The 16984-nt window shown below is 54.5% G+C and overlaps 1 protein-coding gene across 1 annotated transcript in view; it reads right to left on the bottom strand.

Annotated features, from left to right (window-relative positions):
* The window catches only part of ALX4 (ALX homeobox 4), a 39833-nt gene that overhangs the window by 21954 nt on the left and 895 nt on the right, over positions 1-16984 (bottom strand). The gene's annotated exons all lie outside the window — the stretch shown is intronic.

Below are 16984 nucleotides of genomic sequence, written 5' to 3'. Positions count from 1 at the left end.
GGAGGTCCTGGCATCTGACAGGTGAAGGGGTGCTGGCCTGGCCGTCTCTGCTGCTGGAGAGGCAGAAGGAGCCCCCCACACCCACCCCTCACCCAGCAAGAAGCCTCAGAGCTCCCAGATCACACTAGGCCCCCTCCACCCTACAGGACGGATACGGAGGTCCTGAGCGATCACACACCTGTCCGTGGAAGACCTCTGTCTCCTGATTTCAAGTGGTTTTTCTGACCCTTGCCCTGTTCTGCCTCCACTGAACCATATGGCCTTGGCCTTGGCCCTAACCCCCTCTCACAGAGTCCTCTGAGCCTCTACTTCTCCTCTGTCACAGGGAGAAAGCCTGAGTCCCCAGTCACCCCCTTCATGAAGGTCGGCCTTTTGAAAGCAGGGGCCTTTATTGGGCTTTGCATTTCCACCACCTGAAACTTTGCCTGCCCTTAGCTGGTGCTCCAGAAATGTTGCTGAATGAATGAATAAATGAATGAATGAAGCAAATAGATACTCCAAAGATTTCTCATTCATTTCATTTCGCCTGGTGGGTGCAAGACTTCAGCTTCTCTGTCTTTCTTGCCTGGGGACTGAAAGTGTTGTTATAGCATCTCCATGGGTTCAGCCCACAATTGGGTTCACAGGCAGCATGAAGCTTGAGATAGCTTTGGTTTGGGGAGGCTGGTATGTCAAGTCCTGGAAACAGAGGTCAGCCTGTACAGCTGAGGGACCTTGGACAACTGGTTGACCTCTTTGCCTCAACGTTCCTTCTCTATAAAGTGAGGATAAGGCAGCTATCACGGTGCAGGTGCTGGACAGAGGAGGGGCATCAAGGCCAGGCTGCCGGGAGGGTGATATTTTTAGGGGCAAATCCAGATCTCTCCATAGGAGGGGCTTTGAGGCAATACTCCCATTGGACGGGTGTGTTGAAGCTGTGCTTAGCTAGTACTTTACGTCAGATGAGGAAACGGCAGTTTCCGCTATCAAAGAAATGGAGAGAGTCTCAAGATTACGGAGAGGCTCCCGAGCCACTGTGCCTCTGCCATTGAGGGGTATGACTTAGCTTCTGTGTGCCTTGGTTTCCTCATCTGTAAAGTGGGGCTGAGAATGCCCACATTCCAGATTGTTTGTGAGTCCTGAATCACGCAGTGTGCAAGCATACATTTTCCTGCTTGGTACTCAGTGCGCCCTCCATCAATGGGATAAATGAATCCGGTTATTATTTGGGGTCAAGTTGGGCCAAGGCAGCGGCAAGAGCAAAGTCGCTCAACCTTCCAAATGGGGCCCATTTCCCACATATATTACACTTGAAACGACTGTAAAAACTAGATGTTACATTTATTTTGTTATATAGTCACTTAACCCTGTAGTGTGTTGTAAAGACTCTTCCGTTAAACGCGCGTTTGCCTAAGTTACATTTCACCTGGAAGGCATAGCCATGGACTGACAACTGTAATTTTAATCACAACACTGATGGCAGCAAAACTCACAGAGCAGCTGACAAAACTCACAGAGCAAAACTTCAGGTCTGCTGTGAATTCCTTCTAGAATCCCCCCTCCCACGAATGCCCTTGGTGACATCTGGACGGCTTGCTTATGCAGACACCCCAATGTTTAGCTGCTCAAGAATTTCTCAGTGGGAACATCCAGTGCCTTCCACCCATTATAGCATCTGAAAGGCATGTGGGGTGGGCAGTGGCAGGAGAGGCCATTCCAGAAATGTGCCGCTGCGGCTGTCACAGAGAAACTAACCCTGTGGACTCAGGGCCAGGTGGGGCCCTTGCTGCCTAGTGAGCCCCAGGTCACCTTCCCCCCGTGGTATCGCTTGCCTCCTCCTGGTGGATTCCCTGCCATGCCCTCGCTGGAGCTCCCTTAAGGGCCCTAGTAATCAAATCGATCATCAGCCTTGGTCATTGAACAGTGCCCTTTCCGTGTCTCTGTGCTCCGTTACCCACGCTGCAGCCGAACTGAATACCTGTTGCACTGAATTAACCTTGTTAAATAAATGAATTCTGAGCCTGCGGAAGGCCCATGTGGGCTTGGAGAAAATTTGTTTTCACCCAAATCAAGCGTTTTCTTTCTCCAAATGTGTTTATTCAAACCTGAAGAATCATTTATAAGCTGAAAAATCAAGATTTTTCTCCCTTTGGATGAGAAGGGAAAACTAACAGCTGAATTTTTTTAATGTTTATTTATTTTTGAGACAGAGAGAAAGAGATAGAGAATCCCAAGCAGGCTCCAGGCTCTGAACTGTCAGCACACAGACCGACGCAGGGCTCGACCTCAAAGACCGCTGAGATCATGACCTGAGACAAAGTCAGATGCTTAACAAACTGAGCCCCCCAGATGCCCCTAATGGCTGAATTAATTGTAAGGCTAACAGTTACAATTTTCTGAGATTGATAAAGGCGTATAACACTCTTCAATCTTTGCCTTAAAAATTTTCCACCTTTATAACTATCAAATGGCTAAATTTCTAAAATTTCTAGAACATACTTGTATCTAAGCTCTTAGTTTCCGTCTAAATGGCTGAAATTTGGCGCAGACAGGTTCCAAGTGTTTTGCCCATCACATGTAAGTGTGTAAGTATAAATAGTCCTCAATAGTCCAATAACAGGTAAGTATGTAAGTATAAATAATCCTCAATATTCCAATATTTATGTGTTGGGTGAAAATGGTTCTTTCTTTGACTTTTGCTCATCTGGACTGAAAAAAAAATTCAAATAAGTCTCTGCTTTAAAATGTATGGTGTGAGCCTTCTACCGAGTAAACCTTAAACTGCAGGGGACGTGTGACAGGCTCATCTCTTTTCCACCTGCTGCTACTTCTCAGGAGAACAAAGCATCCCCCAAACGGCGAGAATGCACTTTGTGTAGCACAAAGCTGACTTCTGTGGATTTTCTCCAAGAGACTGAATCCCGTAGGGCTCATGAGGTAAAGCAAGGATCGTGAACGTGCCTTCAGGAAGGAAGCCCAGCCCTCAGTGACCACCCACCTGCCTTGGCTCAGGAGACTTTCCCCCCTAAAGTTTACTTATTCATTTTTTAGAGAGAGAGAGAGAGAGACAACACGCATGATGCATGAGTGCAAGCAGGAGTGGGGTAGGGGGCAGAGAGGAAGAGAGAGAGAATCCCAAGCAGAGGATCTCTGTGCTGTCAGTGTGGAGCCGGGTGCAGGGCTTGAACCCATGACCCCTGAGATCATGACCTGAGCGGAAACCAAGAGTTGGATGCTCTACCGACGAAACTACCCAGTCGCCCCAGGAAACTCTTCTCAACCCGGGTGCAGCTGCTGATACTAAGCAAAGGAGGAGGCCAGTCCACAAGTGCTCAGTTAGCACGGGTTTGCAGGGGGCGGGGCTTGGTTGGCTCCTCCTTCCTCACCCGTAGAGCTGCACCCAACACGCTGCCCTGGGCTGGGTTGGCCTGGTTGTGAGGAGGGAAAGGAGGCCTGGGCAGTCAGGGTCTGTGGTCATCATTGCAGGGGTGAGGGGAAGACGGTGTGCTGTATGCTGACCCCTCTTCCCTACCATGCGCACCACACTCCACTATTTCCTGAGCTCTCCCACACGCTTGATGATGTCTTAGGGGCACACAGGCAATGAGGTCACCACAGCGACGAGCACTAGCTTTAAGGACGGAGGAGGAGCCAAGGCCCTTTGGCTCAATTCAAGCGGGGCAGCTTGGGCACCTGGCCCTCTCTGGGTCTCACCTCCCACATCTGTAATTTGGGAGGATTAATTCCTCCTGAGAGGCTTCAGTGAAAGACCTTACTGCTGGCCTGGCCCATGGGCGACACTGCCATCACTCCCTGGATCTCCTAAAGCGGGTGGAGCTTCGCTGACACGCCCTGAGCCGGACAGTCTCCGCGCCCAGCCCTGAGCCAACGAGGGAATGAAGACAACACAAACCCCGCCCTTGGGGAACCTCAGGACCAATGAACACAAAGAACAGACTTCCGGGAGCGGAGAGGAGGAAATCATGCCCCAGTTCGTGATGGCTGGGTACAAGATGCTGCAGGCTGGGGAGACACAGGCTGGAGGTTCTGAGGGGCCTGAGGGTGACCCCGTTCTCCCTCCTTGACCCTCCCTGCACCCCTGCTAAGGCAGATGGCCAGCCTCCACCCCTTTCATCGCTCATCCATATCGTAAAAGCTTCTACCAACCACCAGTGTAGATTCAGTACTAGTCTATTCACTTTCCACTCTGATGTATGCAAGTCAACTACAAATGCCCATCGACGTTTCTGACCAGCCTGATAGTCAGGGTTCCAGTAAAATCCTGTCAATAATAACAGCTCATACTGATCGAGCAGTTACTCTGTTCCAAGAAGTGTTCTTTACCTATATTATCTTATTTAATTCTCACAGTGTTCCTAAAAGATTGATAGTTTCCTTATCCTCACTTTATAGAGAAGGAACGTTGAGGCAAAGAGGTCAACCAGTTTGTCCAAGGTCCCTCAGCTGTACAGGCTGACCTCTGTTTCGAGGACTTGACATACCAGCCTCCCCAAACCAAAGCTATCTCAAGCTTCACGCTGCCCATGAACCCAATCGTGGGCTGAACACAATTTGCACAAGATCCCAAGAATACTAGAAACTGTGCCTGTCCCTTGTCTTCAGGCACCCAGCGAAGAGACCAGGCTCAAGCAGGTCTCTGTTTCATCACACGGGCTGGGGGACTTCAAGGTGAGAGGCACTGGGCTCACAAGGGAGCCCCTGCCACCAGCAGTGACCACCACTGCTCTGCAGTGCCCTCCTCTCTGGTCACCTATGGGGGCCACAGAATCTAACCCTGGAGCCTCCACCCCGGGCTATGGTGTTTCCTGGACAGAACTTAGGATGGCTGGGGTAGCAGGCCGGGGGCGGCAAGTACCTCTCATGGGAATCAAGGAGGAAATATTCAAGATACAGGGCCAACAATGTGAAGCTGGTTTAGGGTGGATGGGGCCTTCCCTCCAGAAGCTCCCCCCTGGTCCATGGAGAGGGGACTCTGGGATCCTTTTGCTGAATGACGGGCTCCCAGATTTGGGCCTCTCAGGAGTGGCCCCAATGGTGTTTGGACCCTAAGAGCACATGGGAATTTTCTCAAAGGCCATGTCCTCACAAGAGGGTCAGCTGACATGCTTGGAGCTCCTAAATAGCCAGGGGCCTATTCAGAGACCAAGGTCATAGTTCCGGCACTTTTGCCAGTGGCTCTGCCCTCCTCCCCTTCTTATGGGCTCTGGTTCCTGGAAAACAAATGTGACCCTGAGCTGGATCTCTTTGGCTGGTTAGTCATCAGCTTGGAGGCAAAGGGATGGGCAGGATGACTTTTGAGGTTCCCTATATTCTGGGATTCTGGACGTCACCTCAGAAGGCCATGGCGGGGACAGACAGACAAACCGATAGAATAGAATAGAGAATCAAGAAATTAACTCTGAAATACATGGCCAGTTGACTTTCAACAAAGGTGACAAGACTATTCAGCAGAGAAAGGGGGGGTCTTTTCAACAAATGGCGCTGGGCAAACTGGATATCCGAATGCGAAGGAATCAAGAGCTGGATTCTTACTCCAAATGCACCTCAACTTAAGAGCAAAAATAATAAAGCTCTCGGAAGAAAACATAGGGGGAGATTCTTCATGACATGGGAGTTGGTGATGACTTCTTTGGATATGACATCAAAAGCCCAGGCAACAAAAGAAAAAACTGATAAACTGGATTTTATCCAAATTAAAATCTGTTCGTCGAAAGAACACTATCCAGAGAGTGAGAGACAACCCACAGAATGAGAAAAAAATATTTGCAAATCATATATCGGAGGAGGGATTGTTATCCAAAATACATAAAGAGCTCCTGCAAATCAACAGTGTATAAACAAGCAACCCAGTCCAAAAAGTGGGCAACAGACTTGTCTACACAATTCTCCAAAGAAGATGTTCAACTGGCTAGACACAAAAGCATAGATCTGGTACGGCCTCCTTCCATGAAGTAAGAAAATGTACAGAGACAGTAAAATGGACGTTTTCAGGGGTGCAGTGGAGAGGGAGATGGGGAGTCATTTACTGCTTAATGGAGGTGTCTGGGGTGAAAAGTTCTGGAAACATGCGGTGGTGATGGTGACACACCATGATGAAGATAGTAAGTGCCCCTGAATGCTTCACTTAAAGTGGTAAATTGTATGTTACATTTTACCACAACAAAAATCACCCCTACTTTAAAAAGAGTTTGAATTTTTAAAAAGGCCATCTGAGTCACACAAGGAGCACTCAGTGTGGGATCCTGGCCTCTCACCGCGTCGCTCAGAGTCCAGGTCCTTCAGAGAGCTCGAACAGTGCTCTTGGCTTTGCCTCTGCCCTTCCTCAGGCCCCATCACGCCTGGACCCCTGTACACCACACGCTTGCTCTTACCCAAACACTGCAGGTACCTTCCTGACCCACAGCCCTTGTGCTGTGCTGTTTTCTGAGTCAAGGGTGCCATTTCTGGCTCCTTCAGTGTGAGCTCCCCTTTGACCTCCAAAGTCCATACCCACAAAGCCCCAGTCCATTTGCATTTTCCCTGTAGACTCTCACTTCTGCACATCCAGTTCCCCTGAGGTCTGGGATCAACTCACTCACTGCCAAATGCCCCACCTCCCTGACACGGGGCGTAAACCTGCAGGATCTGTGGGGCAGGACAAGCATCTGGCAGTGCACTTCTCACAGCAGTGCTTACGGTGGTTATGCAGCATACCCTCTCTGAAGACAAAGGAAGGGAACCTTTCCATCAGCACCCCCTCTGCCTCTCTGTCCACATCATCCGGGCACAGGGCCTGGCACGCGGCACACTGTGTTCATGGCTGCAGCCCCGCGTGCTAACTCTACATCCCCACCTCAGGTCTAAATGCTTCATCCTGTCTGGGCTGTGAGCTCAGGATGGCATCCTTGCCAGAAGAGGGCTGTGTCCCGTGTGTGTGTGAGTGTGTGTGTGTGTGTGTGTGTGTGTGTGTGTGTGTGGTGTCTCAGAACCCCAGGGGGCCAGTGCACAGTAGACTGGGTACGAGTAAGGCTCATCTGCAGCTCTCAGGTGCCCCTAGCCAGGCAGGCAGCAGGAAAGAACAAGGGGTCCAGAATGGGGCAGGTGGGGCTGGACCTAGCAGTCATTGCAGGAAATGGGGACACTTTGGGGGAAGAGTAGGGTGGGGAGGGAGGTTCCCCATTTCACTAGAGCCGGCCGGGTGCAGCAGCTTGACCCCGGCTTGCGGGGCCTGACATGACAGCCAAGGGGGAACGGTGGGGGCAAAAGGCTGTTCTTCCAGCTCTGGATCCGAGAGGACTCAAGTCGCCTACAAAACAGGGCTCCCAAGACCTCTCTGCTCCCACACCCCACACGCCACAGGGATCCCTGTGGGGGAATGAACTATTTTCCACCAGGGTGTGAGAGGACTGGACGTGGGGTTCTCGTCCCAGGCCTGGATGCAAAGGAAGGAGGCCAGAAAAGAGAATCGCAAGATTTCTGGAGATCCTAGCATGTTCACATCCTGTTTCCTTCATTCGTTCATTCATTCACTCACTCATTTGTCCATTTGTCTGTCAACAAACATTGATCGAGCACCTATGATGCATACCAAGCCCTCATTAAGCTCTCAGGAAAACAGCGTGCAGCAATGCCGACCAACGAAGCAACCGTTTCCCCATTGTCGGTCCCAGGCGTGGTCCTCAGCTCCACCCTGTCCTGACCAGAGGTTCTGAGGCACGTTCCTCAAGAAGAAACCCCTCATACCAGTTTGAGGCACATGGGTCATGTCTGCCTCCTCCCACCCCCTCTGCCCCTGTTTATCCCCGCAGCTCAGCAGAACCCTTGAATAGGTGAAGGAGCCATGCCCAAGGTCACAGAGTCAAGTCTAGAGCTCTGACCTGCCAGACACCAAGCCCAGCCTGGACCTCTCCACACACTGGATTCCCAGATGCCGAGAAGGGAGGAGCTCTTCGGAAGCCATGTTTGTCAAACCCAGTCTTCCAATCTCACAGCATTAGGGTGGCCTCAAGTCTAATTAGGATCATTCTACAAAAGAAATCCTTTCACGTTCTCGGGGCCTTTGCTCATCACGAACTTACGCCTCCGTCTTCCAGCAGTCCCACCTTGGGCAAGCTAGTCAACTTCTATGAGTCTGCCTTCATCCGCGATGTAGGAATGGCGGTGGAATCGATCTCATGGGGCTGCAACTGGGATTCAATGAAATCGCAAACAAGATTTGGCACACCGCCTGCTGCACGGGCATGAGTGCTCAGGAGATGCGGGCTGTCCCCTGGTATCGGCAGAGAGGTTTTGTCCTGCCAACGCAAACCCCCTTTCCCCTCACCTCCATCAGGCTCGCTTCCTTACCGTCCCTGTCCTGCAGAGGGAAAAACTAAGGCGGAGGTCGAGGCTAGGGGTGCCAGACCCCGGACTAACCTTCTGCTCCCACAGGGGTCTCTCTCAGTGCGATGAATCTGGCAGAGCGGTGGGACCCGCAGACCTCCTGAGGATCCTGGAGTGTGGGGCATCCACCTCTCTCCCAGCACCTCGAGCCCAGGTCTGGAATAGCACAGAACCTCAAGGCTGAAGAAATCACCAAGTGCCATGCCGGGGCTTTATAGATGGGAGACTGAGGCCCTGAACTGGGACCTGTGCAGGGTATCTGTGCGCATGCTTGTCTTCCCTGCTCCTTCTTGGCAGTGGGGGTGTGGAGTTGTCCCAACACTGAGCTGGGGCGGATGGGAGGCCATGCAGATTGATGGTTGCGCTACAGACCCGGCCGGGGAGATCCCTGGATATTGGGGGGACTGGGGAGGCTCATATATCTGGGAGAGCCTCAAAGTCTCCATCTCCACTCTGAAACCTGATCAGAGACAGCCCCCCACCTCCCCACCACCATTTGTAACACCCCAGTGCCCTCAAGGGTGGATAAGGTGAGGGGGCGGGGCTCTCAGTGCTAGGCAGAGAACTTGCCCATAAGGATGCACCGCAGGCACTCTACCTCCCTGCACCATCACACTCTCCTCCCTCATAGGCTGAACAGGCCCAAACAGCCGCAGTTCACAAGTGAGAAGACTGAGTTGCACCATGGAGATAAGGGGACTGTTCCAAAGGCACATTTCCATGGCAAAGCCAGGACTTGAACCCACGTCTCTTGTTCTCCAGAGAAGACTTGGAGGGAGAGGAGGAAGGGAAAAAGGAGACTCGGGCTTTTCAGCTCCCAGAGAAGATCCAGTGAGTCCCCCAACTTCTCTGAGCCCTCCTCTTACTGGGCGAGGTCAGGCCCACCTGGGAGTGGGGTTTGGGGACTTCTAATGAGCTGCAAACGCCACAGACAGCCCTTCCTGCCAGGCACACACCATAGCCTGAGTCACGGCAACCCCATCCCAGCACCAGCCCCAGTGAATGAGAATCGCCAAGTTACTGATCTTTCTCCCACTCCAGACCTGAAGCGGGGGGTGGGGGTGGGGGTGGGGCTGTGTTGAGCGCTTCTCGGAACCCCCTCCACCCCCTGGCAAGGCCTGGCATAGTGACAGGCAGTCTGGTGAGCAACCAGTAAGTAGGATCAGCATCTCAGTCCCCTCGTCTGTGAAGAGGACACTTCAGCCCGCAGACATCGGGTGTCTGCCTCTTCCAGCGCCGAGTGGGAGGTCCACCCCCAACGCCCTGACCCACTGTGCCTGGTTGGGGGGTGTACCAGAGCTTCTGGACACGACCAGTGCCCCGGGCCAGGCAGGGGACTATCTGAGAGAGGAGGAAGTTGGTCATATGGCCTCAGCCAACCCCCTAATCCACATGGTTTCCACCACTTCGGGAAGAAAGCTTGGCTTGGGGAACCTTGCCGGGACCAGGAGTGTCAGCTAAAACACAGGCAGTTGGGGATGAGTCCCTGCAGTCCCAGAGGGACCTCCACCAGTGCCCTCCTGTCACCTTGAATCCCCAGGCTCTCAGGATGGAGGCCGCCTCGCTTCTCAGGAGAGTGGGACTACAAGTCCCTGCCCTGTTTGCTGCACACAAAGAGTGTGTCACTTCCTGTGGGGGTTACAGCAGAGGGGGGGAGTGGGTGAGCCCAGCAGACACTCCCCCAACCTCTGCCTCCCCCTCCCCTAGCAGCACAGTGAGCAGTGGGAAGAAGAAAACACAGCAGCATATTCTGCCTTCCCACTAACCTGGCTACAGGGCTCTGTTTCTCCCTGGGTCTCCGTTTGCTCAGCTGCAAAATGGGATCAGCAACGTGCATAAGGATGGTTTCTCTTCCCCTAAGCCACATGAAGCAGAGGGTATTCTCAAGGGTCGGAGGAGGCCTCTTTGTGGTGGACCCTGCCAGGGCCCCAGGAAGATTCTAGGGCTCTGTGCCTACTGGCCACATGGGGACCCTCCGGCCACTCAGTGAGTCAGCCTTCCTGGGAAGCTGAGAACAGTGGCTAAGAAGGCCACAGGCGCTTAGTCACCATCTCCCAGCAAGTGACCCTGGCCTGGCCGCAGAGGCTAAGCCTGCCAACAGGAGGCCCCAAGGGGTGTCCCTGACTGGCCCAGGGGCTCCCCCTACCACGCATGCAGCTCCCCTGTGCGGGGAACAACAGGTGCAAGTGTGGGAGGAGGGAGGTACGTGCATGTCTTTCACACAGGAGTGCACACAAATTAGTCCACATGGCCACAGCCTGAAACACATTCGGACTGCAGGACTCAGACCCAGTCCATACGGGGGCACACGCGGTGCACGGGCTCATGAAACCCCCAGGGCTCCACTCACACAGGCAAAGGGACTGGGATACGATTACTATGGGTGGCCTGTCCCTGCTTGAGCAGCACTCAGAATAAGACCCCAGTTCTCCATCCATCCTTCCAGCCGGGAAACATTTATTATGCCCAAAGATCTACATCTGGAAGGATCTAAACCACAGGACAGCAGGCAAGCGCTCTGTTCTCTCCTAGGGAAAAGTCTGGCACCTAGTTGATGCTCAGTAATGTGGAGGGGGTAGGCAAGTGGAGACGGGGGACATGAGCAGACTGGAGGGGCTGGGAACCCCAGAGCCTCAGCTTCAGCCTGGCCACTTGTGGGCACAAAGACACTCTGTCGTCGGCTCCTTGCCATATTTAAACACAAGTCTGGAGTCTAGAACCTGCATTTGACCAGGGCCCTCCAGGACCACCAGCCTACTTATCCTGGGTCCTGTTGCCCACATTGGCCCCTTCCTCAGCTCACTTCAGGGAACCCTCAGGACGTGTGTGTGCTTACAGGTAACTCTTTTCTGTCCACTCTACCCAATCTTTCCCAGACAATGTGAGGGAGGAGGGCAGGAAACAGGGTGAAGGCAGTCCAGACTGGTGTCCAGACTGGTATCATCACAGAAGCCCGTAGAGGGCTTTTGGAAATTTTCCAAACTCCCGAATTTCAAACATTAGATCCAGGAGGGGATCAGGTAAGAGTTTTCCCAAAGCCACACAGGTTGTAGAGAGCAAAGCAGACCTGATCGCCCTGCCTGCACGTGTATCCTGCTGGGCCTTAGTGTCACCAGCAAAATCTCCACAGACCCCCAATCTCTGCAAGGCCATGTTCCCGCGGCCCCCAGTTTGGAAGGAGAATCCGTTTTAAGGCAATCTCCTTAAGAATCCAATGAGGCACGAGACACGCACCAGCTCTCTCTCTTTTTGGGACACGCAGCGGCGCCCAGCATCTCTCAGCTGAGCCCGAGTTCTCAAGCAGAAGCAGGCGCTGCGGCAGGGCTTAAAGGCAGGTACTTGGTGGGTGGTGGCGCCTCTCTCTCTATCAGACACACACACACACACACACACACACACACACACACACACACACACGCTCGACCCGCTAGTATTTCCCAGTAACCCTCCTCTCCATAAAGGTACTCGGGGCGCAGTGGAGCTCCATGGTGACCCTCCTCTGGAGCCAAAACCTGAAATTGCCGGCTGCCATGAATCTCCACCCACATCCCCAGCCGTTTGCTCCTCTGGACCTCCCCTCAGCCAAGCCGCAACTCCCTTTCTACCCCTCCCTCTCCTCCTCGGTGCTGGTGGTGCCTTCTGGGTGGGATGAGGGTAGAGAAGAGGGTCTTTGCTAAGGCAACATAATGTGCTGGGCATGGGAGGTGGGTGGGTGGGTCTGGTGTCTGGGGCCCCCAGAGCACCTCTCTGGACACACAGGAAGCTTCTATGAAAACTTTGAGGGTTTCCCTTTGGAGGGAAACCGGCTCTCAGGCAACGGAGCATTTGCTGACCCAGGTAACCTTGACCCCCAGTACTGGGTGAGTAAGGAGAATCTTGCAAGGAGGTGGGGGTGTGGTCTATTTTCAACTTTGTAGACCATAGAAGAAGGAGGGGAGGGGCCTGGGGGCCACATATAACTCTGATCCCGGATTAGCAGCAGCCTGGGGCTGGGAGGGATTGCTGGCTGGAGAACCATGCCTCTTCCTTCTGCAAAAAGGAACTGTTTGGAGGAAGGGTCTCTTCTGTCTAATCCAGACCCGCAGAAGGCGTGTGGTGCCCAGCATCCCTGAGCAAGGGGAACCTGGTGTCTTAATCCATGAATTCACGGAGCAGCACCAGCACATAGCTGTCTTGGTTTCCTAATCTGACGACCCCCCTTGTCACTTTAGCAGAGCCTGGGGAACCCCGTAGCTTCAGGAACACGTGGCCAGTTGGCGCCTGGCAGGCGCATCCAGACCCAGAAACGGGCTCTCATCACCCCACCCAAAACAGTGCCTGGTTCTAGATGGGGAGGGATGGGGGGGAAGGGTCGTGGCAGCGGGGTTTCAGATACAGGGAGCCCTCTCTAGCCATGCACTCGGTTGCAGTCCGCCTTCCCTTTTACCCAAAGCGCGCACCACCAAGCGTGGCTTCCCCATGCCGCCACCCAAGCCCTCGGAGCCTCAGGCGCTCCCGCAGGTTTCCGCATGCTGCTTCAGGCTCCCCAGTCCAAGGGCCAGCGGAGAAGCCCGAACCCAGAGGAGCAGCGACCTCATCCCCTTAACTGCAAAGGCCTCCCTATTTCCATTTTCCATTTCATATTTCCATTTGCCATCAAAACAAAACCAGAAGCAGAGCTGCAGGAGAAAAGCGGCTGAGGCCGAGCTAACGGTACGTCCCAGGAAAAAGTGTGCCCAGCTGCTCGCCAAAACGAAAGTCCTTAGGGACTTGGGCAAAATTTTACCATTCGCATTTTAACTTGTTTCCCTACCTCGGCTCCGTTTTGCAGCCCCCGTAGCTTGGGCTAGCTCGCAGGCGCTGCCAGCGCATTGAGGTTTCTGGTACAGCTAGTAAGAAGCCACGTTCTCCAGTCCGGGTGGTGCAAATGTTCGGCATTCAAGGCCACCTTACTCAAGGAGGGGAGCTCCCCAGCTCTCCGAAGTGTCTTCTGAAATTTTCTTAAAACAACTCACACCAAAAAAATGTCCCCCCAAGTTTTCGTGTCCACACACACGAATGTATCTTGATCCAGCCAGCGGAGAGATATACCAGCGCGCACACGCAGGAATCTTCGAACTTTCCACTTAGCTGTATATAAATTATAATTTAAAAAACTGTGCAAATCAATTGATTTAAAATACTAAACCTTTAATCTAGGTCTTCTGTTTTTCTATTGAAGCTCATATGAGTTTAGGCGACTATTCAAGGACGATGGTGGCTACAGAAATTAACCACGTAAAACATTAAAAGCATTTTCCTTCTCTACCTCCTCCTCCAAAATTGACCGGGTAGTGGGGTGGGGGGGAGTCAGCAACGACACAGCTCCCAGGCTGTTGTTTTTTTCTCCATCACCCTACAATCTCCCACGGGCTCTGAACTGGTTCTCCAGTGTCCATTTCTCATTGTCTTATTTTAGACTTCTACAAAACCACATGCCGATCCGGTCCTTTAACTAACTTCGAATACGGTCCTGGCGGAGTTTTCGCTTTTGGTGGTGGATGGATTGTGTCGGCGAAGGGAGAGAAATACCCTTAGTATTCAAACACTGCGTCCAATTCGACAAATCTGGAGCAGCCCTTCCGCGGCGCCCCAGGGGTCTCCAGCCTGGCCTGCGTCTCCAGACCCCTGAGCTCCGTCTGCTTCTCTCGGGGGGCCAGGGCCGGGGGCCGGGACTGGGTGGATGGCAAGGTACCGGCTAGCAACGAAAACCTGCTTGCATCGAATCGAAAGCGAAAGAGAAGGAGGAAGCCGGGCTGCTCCCCGAAGCATTCGGGGCGCACGGCGGAGGCCTGGCGCGCCGGGCCACGGCTCCAGGAGGCCGCCTGGGGTTTGGGGGCAAGGCGCCGGGCCCTGACTCAGCCGACGAGGAAGCTCTTTGTGCCGCTGAGAAACGTCGGGTCTCCAACCAGGAGTGTCTGCTGGGGCCCATGGGGCCCAAGAACGACGGGCCAGGGACCAGCAAGGACTTCGAAGGGCGAAGTGCGCACCCTGAGCCCGGCGAGGTCGTGATTGCAGCAGGCGCGTTCGTAAAATCGAAATTGTCCCCTGCACCCGGAGGGGACTGCGGAGTCATCTTGTTCATCTCGGGCCTGCAGCTTGAGAGGATTCTCACCTCTGCTTTCTGAAACTCGGAGAAGACCGGGTGGCGGGGACTGGAGGCGGCTTCCCCACAGCGCGCGCGCTCTCCCCGCGACCCTGGCGCAGCCCCCAGGCCCGTACGTCACTCCCCGAGGGGCGCATGTACAGAAGAAGCGGTTCCCTGGGCTGAGGTCCTGGAGGTGGGCTCCCCAGCCTCGCCTCGGCTCGTTGCAGTTACGCAGAACGAGAACCGGCTTCCCGCTGCGGGAGCGGGGAGGGAGGCTGCGAAGTCCAAGCTACCCGCCGCTCAGCCAGACAGCAGCCTCGGAAGAGCTTAGCTCCGAAGGCCTTGACTGCCTCCGCCTTTCCCTGAGCTCCTGGTAACACCCCCAGGCTTTTTCATTGAAACTCCTTTACCCCCTTTTGAGTCTACACTCACCAAGCATAGGAGAGAACTGCCACCAAGGTGTGCCTCAGTTTCCCTGCTTGCTGGCGGCCCACAGAGCCGACTTCAGACGCCCTCCTCCCAGCTGCCTCTGTAAAGGGCAGAGTCTCACCTCTCAGTGTCTTGGTTTCTCACCGTGTACTCCATGTGCCTGATCTTTTTACAAGGGCCAGAAATCTCTGGGCCAAGAAAGGCTACACAGAGCTGTGGGCTGTTTGTGGCTTTGCCCTGAGCATCGCCTCAGTCTCAGGCAGCAGGGGCATGGGGGGGGGCGGTGGTAACTGATTCGGGGCTGCCTTTCTTCCCAATCTGCAGCTTGTGGCTTTGCCCAGAGCAGGGGCAAAGACGTGGGGGTTCACAGGTTCCCAACAGCCCAGAGGCTGATGATGTACCTGGAGGAGGGTACACCATCTCTTGCTCTCTCCCTTGGGGTAGGGGGACACTCACCAATCAAGTGATGTCAATTAACAACACTCTCCCCATGATGCAGAAGACAAAAAGGGCTTTTGAGGAGTAACTTGCCCTACTGGTTCAGGCAAGAAGAGGAAGGGCCAGGCTGGTGTGGGGGTGCCCAGCAGGGCTCTGAGAGGGTGTCCAGAAGGGGCCAGCCCTTTTTTCTCCCTCCTCCCCCCTGGACCTGAAGGCATCTTCTATGTAATGTCTCTTCCTCCTCAGGAAATCCAGGGTAGTGGGAGAGAAAACACATCAGGCCCCTCCCTGGCTTTGCACAATGGACCTCCGTGGGTCCCCCCAGGCTGTGGCTGGCTCTCACCAGATAGTCCCCTAAGACAGGGACCTGGAGGGGCCTGGGTGAGGCCAGGAGGAGGGAGCCTGAGCCTAAGCCGAGGCAAGGCCCTGGCAGGCGGGTGCCTGCTGACAAGGGCTGACAGCTCCTGCCTGCCTGGGTGTGGAAGCAGCACCTGCGTGGGGCTCTGAGTGTCTGTGATCTGAGTGCCTGATCTCATTCCAACAGGAAGGTGCAGAGGAAAGGTGGAGGAAGTGGGGGAAAGGCCACTGGGTCTTTCTAAATCTGCTCTGGGTCCCGTTCTTTGGGTTTGTGTGACTATGTGTGAGGCCACACGAGTGAGCGTATGTGGTGTGTGACCATGTTGGCTTAGGAGGAAGAGGTTGTGTGTGTGAGTGTACTCAAGTGTATGATTGTGTAAAAATGTTTGGGTCAAGGACCACCTACAGAACTGGTTTGGGGCCTCTGGGAAATCTAGTTTGAACATAAGAAAGTGTGTGCCGTGGGCTGTTTTCCTAATGCTGTTCCAGTCCCTGAAGCCTCCACCATGGCCTATGTCTCCATCCAGCCCGGGCCAGTGCAGCCAAAGTCATTGCTCTGTCGGGACCAGCTCATCTCCAGGGCCCTGCCTGAAGGCCAAGGTCTCAGGCAGAATGTGTACCCAGGGAAGATTTTTCCTTCCCTTCTGGGTTTCTCCCTCTACTGGACTGGGGCTCGTGGATCCCGGTTCAGTGGGAGAGAAGGCCTATACGCTCCTGAGCTACTCTGGTCTCAGGCCTCGGGGTTCCTCCACCATGGTTGCTGAGCTCTGGGGCCCGGGCCTACCTCCTGCCTGTTAGCTCAAGGGGGCTTGGAGGTCATTTAGGCCTTGGGTTCCCCGTGGGCCCAAATCAGGACCCAGAACCTTCCTTCTCCCCACAGCACCTCGCTGCCTCAGGCTCTGCGGCTCCCTGCCTTCTCGCGGGTCCGTCCTGAACCATTGTTCGGTGAGAGGCCAGCCGCCCCCCAGGATGGCCACAGGGGAAGCTCCTGGAGCGTGAGCCGGCCCGTCTCTCCGCGGCGAGCCGCGCTTGTGGGTTTGTGGGGGGCGAACCGGGGTCTCCGATGACTCCCCAGGCTTCGTGGGCCCGGCACCCGTGTGGCCCCCAGACCTGTTCCACCGCATCCCCGGCGCGCTTCGCCGACCGCGCCCCGGGCTCCCAGCGGGCTCGGCACCTGCGACGCTCGCACCTGCAGCTCGCCCGAGGAGGTGCCTCCTCCGGGCCTGCGGGGAGCGAGGCCTCGGCAGCCCCGGAGCCCTGCGCGCGAGCGCTGCGCCGGGACTGTCCGCCTTG

The sequence above is a fragment of the Suricata suricatta genome, chromosome 11, assembly GCF_006229205.1.
Source record: "Suricata suricatta isolate VVHF042 chromosome 11, meerkat_22Aug2017_6uvM2_HiC, whole genome shotgun sequence".
Classification (NCBI taxonomy): Eukaryota; Metazoa; Chordata; class Mammalia; order Carnivora; family Herpestidae; genus Suricata; species Suricata suricatta.
Note: the sequence above shows the minus strand (reverse complement) of the source record. Positions and strands in the feature narration are given on the sequence as shown.